This window comes from Scardinius erythrophthalmus, assembly GCF_964197995.2.
Source record: "Scardinius erythrophthalmus genome assembly, chromosome: 1".
Lineage (NCBI taxonomy): Eukaryota > Metazoa > Chordata > Actinopteri > Cypriniformes > Leuciscidae > Scardinius > Scardinius erythrophthalmus.
In genome coordinates this window covers 75,011,874-75,029,493 of record NC_138221.1, presented here as the reverse complement: position 1 = coordinate 75,029,493, position 17,620 = coordinate 75,011,874, and positions in this window count along the sequence as shown.

Here is a 17,620-nt window from a genome sequence, read left to right as displayed (position 1 = left end):
TTAAAAATCCCTACAATACTATCAGTGCACTACCAGGTGAGTTGTAACAATTATAGAAAACATGGACATTAGGTAAAATGGTGCATACGTAACAAATATTGAACAAATGCATAAAACAATAACACAATAATGAATAACACTATTACTGCGAGCACTGTTAGTCGCTCTCTCAGTTGTGCTAAATTTAGGTTTATTCACAGTCCATTGTTGTACAATCTTTGTGGGTCCGCTGTGAATGACATTAAGAGACTTTACATTGCTAAATCAGCCAATGACAGACATATTGGTCAAAAACAGCACAAGAGCAGCATATCCATCTGAGAATGAACATATTGATAATTCAACAAGATGATAAATCTAATCATTTGGAGCAACTTTTTACAAGTTTACAAGAGGTGGAAAAGACAAGCTATCATTACCAGACACCCGTCAGATGGGAATCTGTTCAACACACAGCCAGAAAACAGGAATGAATTACAGTAGCAAAGAAAAACTCGAATCTTACAAGGGTAGGGTATGGGTTTCATAATATTTTTGCTCTCATTTGAGACCTCTTATTGTAAATACGCTCTGGGAAAAGCCATTCTCCCAGGATGAGCTGTGATGAGCTGTGTTTACAGCATCCCTGCACTCGTCCTGCTTCTGACAGGGAGGAGAGCTGATCCTGAAGGCTTTAGCAGTGAGCTCAAGGCATACATACGCTGTGTTCGCTGCTTATCTCTGCGCTAGACTGCACAACAGATTTAGTTAGTACTCCATTAGATGGTGTAGTCCAATGCTGAAGTACAAATCACCCCCAAGAACAGGGTCAAATAAAACCATTTTCACTAGCGCCCCTTTTTGGAGCCTACTGTACTTTGCATTACTGCAGTAAAATGCTACGTGCTGTATATTGCACACCTGTATATTTGTTAATGTAACACTGTTAAATGTAGCATTGTGATTCACTAAGCTAAACATGAAAATGTCTGCCCAGTGAGTAAATCTATGAGGAATGTTGAGGAAATGAAGCTGAGCTGAGATTGTGATCGGCAGTGTTCTCCTGTTCTGATAAAAACCTCAGCGGTTCTGTAAACCTCTTCTGTCTCATCTCACTCACGTCTCAGACGTGTCTCCGCTTGTGTTCAGGTAGTGATGTAGTTCAACTCTGTGATTTGAGTAAACAAGGATCATTATGAAAGCAGTAGAGAATCCGGGACATATCGCTCAACAAGTGAATCTAATTCTGTCATCTGAGGAAGGAGATTCTTTTCACGGTACGTCAGCGACGGATATTTTGGAAGATCCTTTGGTTCAGATTTGGCATCTTAAAGGTGTTACTGTCCCATCCTTCCTTTCGCTACTGTTGCGTCCATCACATTCTGACAAGCTTTTTACTTGTCTGTGAGAGTTTATAAAAGTCTTTTGTGTTTAGATAGTTTCAGATAAATTATCCAGATCATAGTAGAGCCGTTGGTCTTGTTTTGTTGATGGAAATCTCCATCTGGTACACGGGATGATCTGTAAAGCTTGAATATCAGTATTAGCAAATGCTCAGTTGGTGTGTGATATAGTACAAAATGTTTATTATAAATGTGCAGAAAATCTCTAGAAATTGTAAAATGATTGTTCTAATAGCCTAAAGTCTAGGGTAATAGGGCTGTTCTCTTTAGGACATGGAAGAAACAATGGTGGTTTTCATGATCAGTCACACCAACTTGAGAAGGTCACACAGTCAAAGTGACACTAAAACCCCAAACCTGAAATGTACATTCTTTTTGTTTACGACATGACAGGGCGAATTCAGAAAATGTCACTATTTCATATGACAATGCAACCCATTGAACAAAATGTGCATTACTCACAGGCCCGATTTCATTCATTAATATGCGGTCTGACTGAGGTCAATAAAAATAAAAACTGTTTCTGATTATATTTGGTCCAACACACTGTTCTGTCATCCGACTGTCTCTATAAGGCTCATTCAGCACAGGACACAAAGGCATATCGCCTCTGTAAAGCCCTAATTGATTAGATTGTTTGGGTTGAACGACACCTCGGCCCTCATGCCATGTTGTGTTAAGAGCTGTAGTGGAGCAGGAGCGGATGGAAACGAGCGTGTCGTGGTCGGGGAAGGTGACGGATAAGCAGGGCTGTCAGGATGAGTAATTGCCGGGCCAGCGGGTCTCGCTGTGGGGTGTGAACAATCATTGACAGCGCGCTCACAGTCGGTCAGCTGATCTGAACAGAAGCGCCTCTGTTGGCAGGGTGTTTCTCTGGACTGTGTCTCGCCACTAATGACACAGGCTACCAAACTGTCTTTAGAGAAAATAAAGACTGTTTCAGAAGTCTGTACACACACTCGTATCAAGAGTGCAGCAGATATAGTTATTTTTGTCTGGCATACAGTAGGTATACGACTCTGACTGTGCAAACCAGGTTTGTGTCAAGACGTTTTTCATCTAAAATGAATGACAATTAAAACTTGAAATTACTAGTTAACTTTGTTTTCTGCTCATAATGAGAGTATTTTTCATTATGAGCGTTGTTTGTTTTTAGTAGATTATTAGGTAACACTTTACAATAAGGGCTCATTGGTTAACATTAGTTAATGTATTATCAAAACAGTATTGTCCGGCCCTCTGGAGGGAAGGAAATATAGAGACCGGACTTCTTGAAACCTTAATCGAACACCACAGACCTTGGATATCTAAGTCCACTAAAGGAGGGAGAGTGTTTTCACATTTGGCTCCTAAAGAATAGCCTTCCTGATGATGTTCGTGGCTCAGACTCACTCTCCCCAAGATTAAAGACGCATCTCTTTAGCCTAGCATTCACATAACGCATCTCATAACCTTATTCTCCAGTTATATCAGATCAAATGTGCATGAAGATCGTTCCCAGTGAAGAGACTCCAACTCCTGCCAGGATTACACTGCCAAATTTACAATCACAACTTGTAATAATTGCTTTAATGAGCTCATTGTTTCTGCCTAAATTAATACATGATGTTAGCTAAATGTGTGATTATTATTATTATCTTAGAACTGTACTTTTCTAAATGATGGGCATTACTTGGACACACTCTGATAACAGACTTTAAATTGTAATTGTAAAGTTGCTTTGAAAGGATGTGTATTGTGGAAAGTGCTATACAAATAAATGTGAACTGAATTGGAAACTGCGGTTAAAACCTGTCCCTCAATGATCTTTATTCCCACAACATGGCGTGTCAACAAGTACAAGATGGAGGCAGTGATGTTGACTAAGAGAAATGACTGAGAGCCTCTATATGCGTCACACACTCCTAAAAAACCCTCAGAGGAAACACAAGTATATTAGACTGACAGTGAGAGCCGTTTATGGGGTAACCGAGATGCTAAAGCGAGTAAACCTGTGAAAGATGTGCTTTTGGACGTGAGCATCTGGACACGGATCTGACAGGAGCTGGAGAGTCCGATCCCTGACCCACAACACAGCGCTTGACTGACACTCACTGTTTTTATTAACCCCTGTAACCTACACTGCTTTCTCAGGAGGGAACAAGAACTACGAACATAACAAAGTCTGCTATATTTTACTACAAAGTAGAGCTGAATCCGTACACACCCATAACCCATAAACACATCCACACACCTCCCAGTTCTCAGGCTTTTATGGGGAAATAGGTTTACTGCAAGCAACTAATAGCCAATTAGCATTGCATAGGAGCTGTGTGTTCCCTGGTCACCCGTTCCAGGACTCGGATGGAAACACTGGTTCTCCAGGTGTATTCTGCTGTTAATATATAGCGACAGTCATGTCCACTCACTCAGCAGAGATGTCAAGTGTGACGAGACGCTAAATGGGAATACTGACGTAACTTCCTTCGAATGTTGGAAAACCCAGAGAGCGATGGAAAATGGAAGCATAATTAAAACTAAGTCTTGCCTCAAATGTTATTATAAATGGATGGGTCTAGTGCAGAATGCTAATTGATCAACGCACCATGGTGAAATACACGATATAGTAAGAGCCATGACATGAAACATTTCTGTTTACCAGATCACTGCAAAGGAGAGGTGGGTGGTAACGTACTACATTTACTCTGTTAAATTGAATCAAGTACGTTTGTGGGGTAACACTTTATATTACAGCCTGGAAAGTACTGCGTAATTAAGACGAATTCACAACATAACTCAGTAATTATAGTGTACCTATAAAGTGCTAACATGTAAGTATAAGGGAACAATATGTATAGTTTTGGGAATAAAGGGGTAACAACCAGGAGAATTAACTAATTATTGTACTGTAAGTAGTTTAGAACTAAGGGGTAATTATTCTACCATTATGAAAATACAGTGCATACTTTATTGTAATAATAGTGTACCAATACATACATGTTTTTATTATTAATATTATTATTATTATTACAGTTTAAAAAATAGGTATAAAGAAGAAAATCAAGGATTGTGAATCAACTTGACGGAGCAACAAACACGACGTGACGTAGTGAAACAGTGATGCAGTGACCACTGACCCATATTACAAACAAGATCAGATCAGAACACTTATATTACTGAAATCATTTCTTAATTAACAAGTGATTACAGCTTTAATGATATTATTTTTAATAGATTACATTTACAATCAAAATATGAATATCAAGCCTTGTTGAACTTCCATCTGTAACTGGCTCTGGCATTAAATCCACAGCTCAGCTCCTGTAATATCCCTGAAGAGTTCTCCATACTCCAGCTACTGGCGTGTCTGCTGTCCCACACTGGTAACGTGACCCGAAGACTCCATCTAATGCTGGTGTGATTTGGCCTGTGTTCCTCCAGACGTTCGCGAGTGTGTCTGTCTGTGACGGCTCCAGTGTGTGCGTGTGTGTGTTGACAGACTGTCACTGAGTTATAGACTGTACCTGTGTCACTTAATACTGCACATAATCTCAGGCGTTCTCTGTCCTTACATAACACTGAGGACCATCAATCACGCTCACCCGAATCTCACTGAGCGCAGGCTTGGAGACGTGGTCTGGCAGGTTATGAACACGCTCCAGCACGATGCTAACGCAAGAGTCGCGGGTTTTGAACATGCTCCAACACGATGCTAACGCAAGAGTCGTGGGTTTTGAACACGCTCCAACACGATGCTAACGCAAGAGTCGCGGGTTTTGAACACGCTCCAACACGATGCTAACGCAAGAGTCGCGGGTTTTGAACACGCTCCAACACGATGCTAACGCAAGAGTCGTGGGTTTTGAACACGCTCCAACACGATGCTAACGCAAGAGTCGCGGGTTTTGAACACGCTCCAACACGATGCTAACGCAAGAGTCGCAGGTTTTGAACACGCTCCAACACGATGCTAACGCAAGAGTCGCAGGTTTTGAACACGCTCCAACACGATGCTAACGCAAGAGTCGCAGGTTTTGAACACGCTCCAACACGATGCTAACACAAGAGTCGCGGGTTTTGAACACGATCCAACACGATGCTAACACAAGAGTCGCGGGTTTTGAACATGCTCCAACACGATGCTAACGCAAGAGTCGTGGGTTTTGAACATGCTCCAGCACGATGCTAACGCAAGAGTAGCGGGTTTTGAACACACTCCAGCACGATGCTAACGCAAGAGTCGCGGGTTTTGAACACGCTCCAACACGATGCTAACGCAAGAGTCGCGGGTTTTGAACATGCTCCACCACGATGCTGATTCAAGAGTCGCGGGTTTTGAACACGCTCCAGCACGATGCTAACGCAAGAGTCGCGGGTTTTGAACACGCTCCAACACGATGCTAACGCAAGAGTCGCGGGTTTTGAACACGCTCCAACACGGGTTTTGAACATGCTCCAGCACGATGCTAATTCAAGAGTCGCGGGTTTTGAACACGCTCCAGCACGATGCTGACGCAAGAGTCGCGGGTTTTGAACACGCTCCAACACGATGCTAACGCAAGAGTCGCGGGTTTTGAACACGCTCCAACACGATGCTAACGCAATAGTCGCGGGTTTTGAACACGCTCCAACACGATGCTAACGCAATAGTCGCGGGTTTTGAACACGCTCCAACACGATGCTAATGCAAGAGTCCCTGGTTTTGAACAAGCTCCAACACAATGCTAACGCAAGAGTCGCGGGTTTTGAACACGCTCAAACACGATGTTAACGCAAGAGTCGCGGGTTTTGAACACGCTCCAACACGATGCTAACGCAAGAGTCACAGGTTTTGAACACGCTCCAACACGATGCTAATGCAAGAGTCGCGGGTTTTGAACACGCTCCAACATGATGCTAACGCAAGAGTTGCAGGTTTTGAACACGCTCCAACACGATGCTAACACAAGAGTCGCGGGTTTTGAACACGATCCAACACGATGCTAACACAAGAGTCGCGGGTTTTGAACATGCTCCAACACGATGCTAACGCAAGAGTCGTGGGTTTTGAACATGCTCCAGCACGATGCTAACGCAAGAGTAGCGGGTTTTGAACACACTCCAGCACGGTGCTAACGCAAGAGTCGCGGGTTTTGAACATGCTCCAACACGATGCTAACGCAAGAGTCGCGGGTTTTGAACACGCTCCAACACGGGTTTTGAACATGCTCCAGCACGATGCTAATTCAAGAGTCGCGGGTTTTGAACACGCTCCAGCACGATGCTAACGCAAGAGTCGCGGGTTTTGAACACGCTCCAACACGATGCTAACGCAAGAGTCGCGGGTTTTGAACACGCTCCAACACGATGCTAACGCAATAGTCGCGGGTTTTGAACACGCTCCAACACGATGCTAATGCAAGAGTCGCTGGTTTTGAACAAGCTCCAACACAATGCTAACGCAAGAGTCGCGGGTTTTGAACACGCTCAAACACGATGTTAACGCAAGAGTCGCGGGTTTTGAACACGCTCCAACACGATGCTAACGCAAGAGTCACGGGTTTTGAACACGCTCCAACACGATGCTAACGCAAGTGTTGCGGGTTTTGAACATGCTCCAACACGATGCTAATTCAAGAGTCGCGGGTTTTGAACACGCTCCAGCACGATGCTAACGCAAGAGTCGCGGGTTTTGAACACACTCCAACACGATGCTAACGCAAGAGTCGCGGGTTTTGAACACGCTCCAACACGATGCTAACGCAAGTGTCGCGGGTTTTGAACACGCTCCAACACGATGCTAATGCAAGAGTTGCGGGTTTTGAACACGCTCCAACACGATGCTAATGCAAGAGTCGCGGGTTTTGAACACGCTCCAACATGATGCTAACGCAAGAGTCGCGGGTTTTGAACACGCTCCAACACGATGCTAATTCAAGAGTCGCGGGTTTTGAACACGCTCCAGCACGATGCTAACGCAAGAGTCGCGGGTTTTGAACACGCTCCAACACGATGCTAACGCAAGAGTCGCGGGTTTTGAACACGCTCCAACACGATGCTAACGCAAGAGTAACGGGTTTTGAACATGCTCCAGCACGATGCTAACGCAAGAGTCGCGGGTTTTGAACATGCTCCAACACGATGCTAACGCAAGAGTCGTGGGTTTTGAACATGCTCCAGCACGATGCTAACGCAAGAGTCGCGGGTTTTGAACATTCTCCAACACGATGCTAACGCAAGAGTAGCTGGTTTTGAACATGCTCCAACACGATGCTAACGCAAGAGTCGCGGGTTTTGAACATGCTCCAGCACGATGCTAACGCAAGAGTCGCGGGTTTTGAACATGCTCCAGCACGATGCTAACGCAAGAGTAGTGGGTTTTGAACACGCTCCAGCACGATGCTAACACAAGAGTCGCGGGTTATGAACACGCTCCAACACGATGCTAACGCAAGAGTCACGGGTTTTGAACACGCTCCAACACGAACGCAAGAGTTGCGGGTTTTGAACACGTTCCAACACGATGCTAACGCAAGAGTTGCGGGTTTTGAACACGCTCCAACACGATGCTAACGCAAGAGTCGCAGGTTTTGAACACGCTCCAACACGAACGCAAGAGTTGCGGGTTTTGAACACGCTACAACACGATGCTAACGCAAGAGTTGCGGGTTTTGAACAAGCTCCAACACGATGCTAAGGCAAGAGTCGCGGGTTTTGAACACGCTCCAACACGATGCTAACGCAAGAGTCGCGGGTTTTGAACACGCTCCAACACGATGCTAACGCAAGAGTCGCGGGTTTTGAACACGCTCCAACACGATGCTAACGCAAGAGTCACGGGTTTTGAACACGCTCCAGCATGATGCTAACGCAAGAGTCACGGGTTTTGAACACGCTCCAACACGATGCTAACGCAAGAGTCGCGGGTTTTGAACACGCTCCAACACGATGCTAATGCAAGAGTCGCGGGTTTTGAACACGCTCCAACATGATGCTAACGCAAGAGTCGCGGGTTTTGAACACGCTCCAACACGATGCTAATTCAAGAGTCGCGGGTTTTGAACACGCTCCAGCACGATGTTAACGCAAGAGTCGCGGGTTTTGAACACGCTCCAACACGGTGCTAACGCAAGAGTCGCGGGTTTTGAACACGCTCCAACACGATGCTAACGCAAGAGTAACGGGTTTTGAACATGCTCCAGCACGATGCTAACGCAAGAGTCGCGGGTTTTGAACATGCTCCAACACGATGCTAACGCAAGAGTCGTGGGTTTTGAACATGCTCCAGCACGATGCTAACGCAAGAGTCGCGGGTTTTGAACATTCTCCAACACGATGCTAACGCAAGAGTAGCTGGTTTTGAACATGCTCCAACACGATGCTAACGCAAGAGTCGCGGGTTTTGAACATGCTCCAGCACGATGCTAACGCAAGAGTCGCGGGTTTTGAACATGCTCCAGCACGATGCTAACGCAAGAGTAGTGGGTTTTGAACACGCTCCAGCACGATGCTAACACAAGAGTCGCGGGTTATGAACACGCTCCAACACGATGCTAACGCAAGAGTCACGGGTTTTGAACACGCTCCAACACGAACGCAAGAGTTGCGGGTTTTGAACACGTTCCAACACGATGCTAACGCAAGAGTTGCGGGTTTTGAACACGCTCCAACACGATGCTAACGCAAGAGTCGCAGGTTTTGAACACGCTCCAACACGAACGCAAGAGTTGCGGGTTTTGAACACGCTACAACACGATGCTAACGCAAGAGTTGCGGGTTTTGAACAAGCTCCAACACGATGCTAAGGCAAGAGTCGCGGGTTTTGAACACGCTCCAACACGATGCTAACGCAAGAGTCGCGGGTTTTGAACACGCTCCAACACGATGCTAACGCAAGAGTCGCGGGTTTTGAACACGCTCCAACACGATGCTAACGCAAGAGTCACGGGTTTTGAACACGCTCCAGCATGATGCTAACGCAAGAGTCACGGGTTTTGAACACGCTCCAACACGATGCTAACGCAAGAGTCGCGGGTTTTGAACACGCTCCAACACGATGCTAATGCAAGAGTCGCGGGTTTTGAACACGCTCCAACATGATGCTAACGCAAGAGTCGCGGGTTTTGAACACGCTCCAACACGATGCTAATTCAAGAGTCGCGGGTTTTGAACACGCTCCAGCACGATGTTAACGCAAGAGTCGCGGGTTTTGAACACGCTCCAACACGATGCTAACGCAAGAGTCGCGGGTTTTGAACACGCTCCAACACGATGCTAACGCAAGAGTAACGGGTTTTGAACATGCTCCAGCACGATGCTAACGCAAGAGTCGCGGGTTTTGAACATGCTCCAACACGATGCTAACGCAAGAGTCGTGGGTTTTGAACATGCTCCAGCACGATGCTAACGCAAGAGTCGCGGGTTTTGAACATTCTCCAACACGATGCTAACGCAAGAGTAGCTGGTTTTGAACATGCTCTAACACGATGCTAACGCAAGAGTCGCGGGTTTTGAACACGCTCCAACACGATGCTAACGCAAGAGTCGCGGGTTTTGAACATGCTCCAGCACGATGCTAACGCAAGAGTCGCGGGTTTTGAACATGCTCCAGCACGATGCTAACGCAAGAGTCGCGGGTTTTGAACATGCTCCAGCACGATGCTAACGCAAGAGTCGCGGGTTTTGAACACGCTCCAGCACGATGCTAACGCAAGAGTCGCGGGTTTTGAACAAGCTCCAACACGATGCTAACGCAAGAGTCGCGGGTTTTGAACACGCTCCAACACGATGCTAACGCAAGAGTAACGGGTTTTGAACATGCTCCAGCACGATGCTAACGCAAGAGTCGCGGGTTTTGAACATGCTCCAACACGATGCTAACGCAAGGGTCGTGGGTTTTGAACATGCTCCAGCACGATGCTAACGCAAGAGTCGCGGGTTTTGAACATTCTCCAACACGATGCTAACACAAGAGTAGCTGGTTTTGAACATGCTCCAACACGATGCTAACGCAAGAGTCGCGGGTTTTGAACATGCTCCAGCACGATGCTAACGCAAGAGTCGCGGGTTTTGAACATGCTCCAGCACGATGCTAACGCAAGAGTAGCGGGTTTTGAACACGCTCCAGCACGATGCTAACGCAAGAGTCACGGGTTTTGAACACGCTCCAGCATGATGCTAACGCAAGAGTCACGGGTTTTGAACACGCTCCAACACGATGCTAACGCAAGAGTCGCGGGTTTTGAACACGCTCCAACACGATGCTAAAGCAAGAGTCGCGGGTTTTGAACACGCTCCAGCATGATGCTAACGCAAGAGTCACGGGTTTTGAACACGCTCCAACACGATGCTAACGCAAGAGTCACGGGTTTGAAACACGCTCCAGCACGATGCTAACGCAAGAGTCGCGGGTTTTGAACACGCTCCAACACGATGCTAACGCAAGAGTCGCGGGTTTTGAACACGCTCCAACACAATGCTAACGCAAGAGTCGCGGGCTTTGAACACGCTCTAGCATGATGCTAACGCAAGAGTCACATGTTTTGAACACGCTCCAACACGATGCTAACGCAAGAGTCACATGTTTTGAACACGCTCCAACACGATGCTAACGCAAGAGTCGCAGTTTGATGTGATGTGTCATTTTCCGATCCCACCTCTTCATTTCTGTGTTCAGAAGGCCATACTCAACTCTTACTAGTTCTGCTGCATGTGTACTGTGAGATGCCTCTCACTAAATTAAACATCATGTGACAGACATAGTGTAGATACATGATAAAGAGGGTTCATCGCTGCATGACGCTCACTGTTCCACATACTATTTTAAAAAGTTGCCTTACAGAAAAACATTGACGTTAAGCTAATAAGATTGTTATGAAAACAAATTCATAATCTCTTTCATTGTCAGATGTCTGTGATGAATTAGATAGTGTTCCAGAATGCTAACTTCCTGTGCACACTGTTGTAAAGCTGTTGTAAAGTTTGATTGTATAAAGGGATATCATCGTACAGGGTTGATGTGAGAAAACACATCTCTAATGTGGTTATTTACACACAACCGAGTTTGCACTGTAGCAGACATTAATCCCATTACAGAGGAGCAATAACAAGCATGAACGGTTTTCTCTCTGTTTGTTCTTCTCCTCTGCGTTCCTGTATATGCCTGTCATAGCGCATGGTTCCCACATTCAGTCCATCCGCTGCCGATGAGCTGATAATGAGGCCAGTTTGTGCAGGAGACGGTGTTTTCCTCACCACACCCACAAGAGCTCAAGCCTCACCATTTAAGAGGATATAAATACACCTAAAACTTCAGTGTGTGTATATATAGATATATGCATAAGTGGAAACACTTTTTTGGGGTCTGCATATGTATTTATTATACAGCTATGATTTATACTGGATTGTAATTGGTCAATTGTGCCATTCAGCAGTGTGATATTTCTAATAATGTCTGTCATTCATAGCAACACCGTATATCTGAAACCAACTTTCATATCTCTTGAACGACTCTCTCTTGTCTCATAGTAACTCAACTGGTGTCCTCTTGTGTCTCCATTAAAAAGTGTTAATCTTTTTAAATACTTCAGTGTTAATATCACTGTAATACTGCTGTGATGTTCGTCTTGTCGCCAGGCAGAATGCGTTGCACATTATAATGCATAATTTAATTCACACAGGAATACTAATAATAACACAATGTTTTAAAACAGTTTCAACTCAAATCAATATTTCATGTCCACATAATGATTTATTTGGTGAGTAATAAGCAGGATGACTGCACATCATCCATCACTTACATGCTCATCTTTAAACGCCATGGTATCGCCAGGTAAACCCCTTCAGGATGATGTTTAATGTGAGGTAACTGCTGGTTAACTGTTTGCTATCTCGTACATGTTGTGTACGGTTTATATCTTAGTGATACACCATACACTGAAATAAAGAGTTCCTCACATGAATTACTGGAAGAGCCAAACTGGTAAGTGTGAGTCGATATTTAAGCGAGATGGAGTGTTGTGGTTAGCAAACATTCAGAAAAACAGCACCACAAACACACACACACACACACACACACACACACACACACACACACACAGACGAGCTGAGCGGCACACACATAATCATATCATCATGTTGTCAAACAGGAGGAAGTCCAGCAGCACTGATGTCATTCTCAAACAGCACTGGTGTGTGAGACAGACCCGTCAGACACACACACACACACACACACACACACACACACTGAGAGTCTGAGATCAAGCACACTAAACAACATTCAGTCTGATATAATGTGTTCCTACATGTAATCCTCACACACACACATACACACACCACTCGAACCTTCCATAAAATAATCTTATAAATAAATCATAAATGTATAAATATGGCGTACGTATGTATAAAAACATTTACATGAAATGTAAAAAATCCCAAACCACAAAAAAATCCCCAAAAGATGATGTCAGACTCAAACATCGCTGTACCGTCGGCCAGAACTGCAGTTGTGTGTGTCTCTGTCGTCTTCACTGTCCGAGATAACACTGATGGACACGGAGCAGGAGCTCATTAAATGAGTGCAGTCGTGAGGTAGATCGTATCACTCGTAGTGTTTCTAAGTTCATCTGAGGTGTGTTTAAACATCTGTTACATACGACTGCAACTCTGCCTCTGTGTGTTTCTGCTTCAGACAAACTCCACATCTCAACACAGACAGAAGAAGACTGTATCTAGATCAACTCTATCTCTGTCACACACACACACACACACACACACACACACACACACGCACACACACACACACACAGCAATACTCCACATCTCAACACAGACAGAAGACATCTAGATCAACTCTCTCTCTCTCTCTCTCTCTCACACTCTCTTTCACTCTCTTTCTCTCTCTCTCTCTCACTCTCTCTCTCTCTCTCTCTCTCTCTCTCTCTCTCTCTCTCTCTCTCTCTCTCACACTCTCTTTCACTCTCTTTCTCTCTCTCTCTCTCACTCTCTCTCTCTCTCTCTCTCTCTCTCTCTCTCTCTCTCTCTCTCTCTCTCTCTCTCTCTCTCTCTCACACACACACACACACAGCAATACTCAACATTAACAAGGTGGCAGTGTTGCACTGTCTATCCTGACGTCTAACTAGCCCGACACTCAACACACACACACACACACACACACACACACACACACACACACACAGAGATCACAGTCTCTCTGAGGTTATTTCACTATGAATCCCCACTGACCAGTTGATAAAGCTGTTGAGTTTTCTCTTGTGAGTTTGTTTATTAAAACTATATTCCTGCACATTCTTCGTCAGCTTTGTACAGGTTATGTGCCAGAAATGTGTTAGTTACAATTAAATAAAAGGTAAAACTTTATTTATAGTGTCCTTATTACATCACATGTAGTTAGTATAGTAATGGCTAAATGTGTGCTAATAATAACAAATGCATAATTTCATGCAACTAACCCTAAACCAAACCCTAATAAAACTCTAATTCATTTTGGTAACACTTCACAATAAGGTTCATAAGTTAACATTAGTGAACTACATTAGTTAGCATGAACTAATTATGAACTAATGAACTAATTATAACTAATGTAAACTAATGAACCTTAAGAAGAAGAAGAGAATCAAACACTAGTAAGAGATTATACTCTATAGGGACAGTGATAGCACTGAAGACTTCAGCACTGTAGGGAGATATACAGACATCTCTCTCATAGTAATAGCAGAAGTGCTGATAAACAGTATATTACTACTGTTTCTCCATACTGGATTCTGGAGTCGGGTTGTTGCGCTTCCCTCAAACTCCAACTTGACGGTGTTCCAGCTAAAAGTTCCAACTGGGATCTAGGAATTTCCCACTTCTTTAATTGTCAACCAATCAGAATCAAGCATTCAACAGGCCTGGAGTATGAAAGCTAACAGCAGACCTGCATGCTATGGATCATGTACGATGGAAAGATACACTGGACAAATTATAGGACAGGAATGAACTCTTGTCTGTAACATTTGTATCAATAAACCTCCTAACACGATGAAAGCCACAGGTTACTAATAACAGCAGTAACACTGATTAAGATCCATACACAGGTTTTGACAGCATGTATTTTGCATATCTTTATTTTGTAAGTCAACAGTGAACGGACACAAATGACCTTTTGATTGGGAAGCACACATCTGTGCTCAAACATTAGTGTTGACTTAGAGAAAATGAGTGTTTCCTCTGAGCCATTTCCACTTGTTCATACTGGATATAACAACGGCTCCATGTCAGGCATGCTTTACACAGCTCCAGTAGCCCTGCGTGATTAACTGGGAATATATGAGGGGCTTTTCCTGTCTGGACTGAGACTTCTGATGAATGACAGCCGTCTCTGGCTGTAAAATAATAGACGACAGTCATTTACAGGGCTCGATGCTTTCTCTTACCTTACACCCCATCCAGAATAACTACAGTCAAGTCCAGTCTCCTTTACTTCCACAGCGCTTTACAGTGACAACAGGAACATGATAATTCAGTGATGCAAACAGTTCAGTTTGGGTGTAAAGCAGCTCTAAGACAGTGTCATTTAGTTCAGTGTTGATTCAGTTCCGTTGTAAATATCAATTATTAAATTAATAGCCAATTAGGCACTAAATCGGCTTTGCAGAAAACAGTGAGGTCATTGTCCAGCTCAGTTCAGTTCTCATTCAGTAGTGTCTGTCCAGTCAGACCAGATGACACTGTTGAATAGTAAGTGTCCCCAACGGTTTAGATTAAAAGCTAGCAATGTCAGATTTATGTGAAATATTAGATCATATTTGAAATATGCTGATGATTAAGTTATATTTAACAATGTAAAAAACAAGGAATGTTGGCAAAATGGAGATTCCAAAACAAAGCTATACGGAGCTACAAAAGCACATAGCTCTTAGCCTGATCTCATTGGGAAAGCGGCTCATGCTAATGCTGCGTTCACACCAAACGCGAATAGAGCGTCTGGCGCGAGTGATTTCAATGTTAAGTCAATGTAAAGATGCGTATACGTGCGTCTGGAGGCGCTGTGCCGCGAATAAGGCTCAATCGCTGTATTTATTTGCAAGGCCCTTCGCCCATGTTGCGTGGTCAGAAATGAAGGTGTTCACCAAATGCTGCAAACACTGGAACCAAGGTACGAAATACAGAGCAGAACATATTTCACCGAAAAAGGTATTCTAGCTCTTTATGACAAGAGGAAAGGTTGGGAAAGCACTCCAGTCTGCAGCACAGAGCGGTCCATCAATCAAGAGCTGTCAGACAGATATAGCAGGAGAAAGACAGCCATGGACCCCAGCTCTTCCTCTCTCCAGCACATGTGCCGAACTAGTGTTAAAGGCCTCCCCTTAAAGGTTGTCTAAGCGATCCCGGGAGACGTTTCTTCTTGTTGACATTCGAATTATTGTCAAACAAAACGGAGGCTGGCTAGACCCTCCCTCCTCCTCATCCCGTCTCCTCCCTCCTCCCCTCCCTTCCGGCATAAAGGAAAGTCAAAATAGTCACTACAAAGTTAAGTTTTATACTTCATTCAATGTGTAATGTCGCCAAGTTAGATAAATGCTTTTATATATTGCAGAACAGAATGCAGAAAAAGAGAAAAATTATCTTAAAATCGTTTTGCCACCTGAGGTTATAAATAGCTCCCATACAAGGACGCAATGATAGCAAGATAACGTTTAGCTTCGCGTTTCCCAGTGAGCATAAACAACGGCGGCGTTGTAAACCAATTTAGTCAAAGTTGTCAATAGCCTATAAATGAACATTCAAATTCACGACAAACCGTGGGTGAAAACAACCCTTAACTTACACAAATTGTCGCGCTACTGTGAATTTGCTTTATCATTTACAATAGAGATTGATCGCTGCTAGAAACATACATGTTGTATTCACCAAAGTTAACGCTGACTGCATAAATCTAGCTAATTACATCCTTGTGTTGGTTTGGCGAACATGAACGTCAGTTTAGAAAGAAAAGTGGATTTACCTGTTCTGCAAAAACAGAGCAACTGAATGTCGGATAGTAGCTGCTAGCTAATCCCTTCTGCCGGCGGAGGTCTCGCCACATTTCAAAGGTTTTTCCGATGTAAATTCGGGACTTCGCGCGTTCCTTATCCTTGTCCCTCTTGCAAGTTGTTCTGTTCATCGGAACGTCGTCTATTTGGTCGTGTGTCAGCCATAATTCAAACTTCCCTCTTCATCTCTCTCCTCCACACACCCACCTCATGTGCACGCGCACTAACCCCGCAAACGCGCAAACCCCACCCTCCAACACTTCTTGTCGGTTATTGGCTGGAGCTCTGTTTGTTATGTTTCGGGGTGCGGGTGAGCACAGTTTGTTTTTGTTGCCGTTTGTGGAACCTGTGGTGTCTACAGAGACCGCGTTTTTTTACAGTGTGTTCAGGGGACAGGCAGCTAGCGGATAGTGAGGAGATGTTTGCTGTATGTGACAAAAAATGTTTTGGCCTGACATCGCTTAGACAACCTTTAAAGCTAATTACATCTTGTGAACAGCATTAGTTCATGTGAATTCATAGTTCTTTCATAGTTCATAATTCATTCCCTTCTAGCAATCCACATAAAAAGCATGTGTATGTAATTTCCTAAAACAATAAAGATTACTTGACATGTGAACATGTTTGTAGATAACAATGAAAATGTGTGGCACTGTTAATTTTCTTCAGAAGGAAGGCCGTTTGGAAGTGGAGAACTGCGGATGACGAGGAAGGACAGATGAACGGCCTGACACCAGTGAGAATGGTGTCCTTCTCGTGCCCACACACCACAGGAGAGGAAACACTTGCTGACCTCCCTGGACAGGCGTTCACGACCACTACTGTCCTTCCATTGAGGAACAGGAGGTCAGACGATACCAAGAGGCTTCAGCGCTACCACTGACAGATGATCCACTCGTATGGAGGACAAACACTGAGATCTTCCCAGGTTTATTTTATGGAAGCTGGTAAACACTGGGATGTTCCCAGGTTTAAATAAGAGGTTGGGCAATTTTAAAGTGCACCAGGTTTATATCAAACGAATGCATGGTTTGCTTCTGCCCCAATTCTACTTCAAGGGTTTACCTTTCCCTGCAGTCTAAATGAATTAACTTTCTGTTGTTTTTTACTCTTCATTTAATACAAGTTCCTAGAGATTTGAACCCAAACTAAGATAATTTTACAGTGGAGTGGTAACTGAGTGCATATGATTGGCATAGAGTTAGAATAGAGCAAGATTTTTTTTTTTTTATTATTGGTGAT